We start from the raw sequence: 1,785 nt of genomic DNA on the forward strand, positions 1-1,785 counted from the left end.
GTCGCGTTCTATAGTCGGTAGCAGGGTAGAGGCCGATCACATGGTACTTTAAATAACAATTGGTTTAAGGTAGTTAGTACAGCAGTAGTTACTTAATACAACACTACAGTACTATTTCATTTTCCCATTACATTCACTTTGTAATCTTCACACAATAAACAATAGTGTAAAAACTATATTTTTGGTTAATGATAGTCAGATTTGGGAAAATACACACTCTTACAAGAGACACACACAGATACTAGATGCCTTGGTAGAAGGCTACTTTTAGTAGGAAACATAGGGTTTTCTAGGGGAGTTCAAACAATTACAAACTTTTACACCTTATACAATTACAGACTTACAAACACTTTCATACAAATACAGACACTAATATACTTATGATCTCACCAGCTTTAAAGCTGATAAACTCTTTCAAAATAACTTGTATTCTCAGGTCACCAGTAGACACGTACCGGAGCCAGGTTTTGAGAAGATGGAGCTCGTTCAAGACTCATCTTTTATTTTGATTCATATTTTTGGTGTCTATATAACTTGACAGAACACACTTGTATGAAATTATATTATTAATGCAATGGATGATGTTGTTGCTTGTTTACTACATTGCATTGTTGTGATACTGAACATGACGTCCTCCCCCCCCCCCCCGAACGTTTCCGCCGTTCCGGTTTTGAGGTGTGACAGTAAGCATCGTTCCAGATTTCTCTAGTTCCTGGATGTCTAATTTCCTCTTCTTTCCAGCATCATCTATGCTCAAATTCAAGTTCTTGACAGCCCAATATGCTCGATGCTCCAATTCAACGGGTAATCGACAAGGTTTGCCAAAAAGAATTCGATATGGTTACATACCGATAGAAGTATGGTACGATGTTCGGTGAGCCCATAATGCATCATCCAATCGAATGCTCCAACCTTTCTTGACCGGATTGATGGTTTTCTCTACAATTCCCTTGATTTGTCTGTTGGAAGCTTCTACTTGCCCATTGGTTTGCAGATGATATACTGTGGATACCCGATGTGTGACATTGTATTTCTTGAGAACTGCTTCGAGGGTGCGGGTGCAGATATGTGTACCCCGATCACTAATATTGGCTTTCGGTGTACCAAGCCTAGCGAATATATTTGTCTTGACAAAATCAACTACAACTTTGGCATCGTCTGTTCGTGTAGCTTTTGCTTTGAGCCATTTAGACACATAATCCACAACAAGTAAAATATATACAAACCCAAAGGATGGTGTAACATCCCAACTTCTAGTTATAAGAATGATCTTCTTTTGTGTGATTTTATTTTCAACTCGGCGTGTTGAAGGACTGTAAGCCGCATATTTTCTTAGACCAACTCGGCGATTTAGTAGCCTCAACTCGGCGAGTTGGCGGCTAATTATGAAACCCTAAATTTTAGGGTTTTACACCCTATTTAATCTCCTTATGTTCCTACAGTTGATCCTTTATCAACCTCCAAACCCTGTTTGCGACCCTAGTGAACCCTAATCACCCTTCCCTCTCATTTTTTTGTTTTAGTGTGGTTCTTTTGGGGAAAAGGAGAAGAAGTTAGAAGAAGGAAGCAATGATCTAGCAAGCTAAGCTCTCATCTTCAATTTGGAGCATTTTAAGTGTGAAAGATCTGATTTTTATCTATCTATGTAGTTAGATCTTGAGTTTTGTCCCTTTTACTGCTTATTCTTGGATGTTGCAATGGATGGACTTCATGAAGTTTGAAACTTTATGAATTCCCAGGTCAAGGTGACCTTCTAGTGGGTTAGATCTGGTCTTTAGCCAAGCT

This window comes from Lactuca virosa, chromosome 4, assembly GCF_052849685.1.
Source record: "Lactuca virosa cultivar CGN04683 chromosome 4, Lactuca_virosa_CGN04683_v6, whole genome shotgun sequence".
Taxonomy (NCBI): Eukaryota; Viridiplantae; Streptophyta; class Magnoliopsida; order Asterales; family Asteraceae; genus Lactuca; species Lactuca virosa.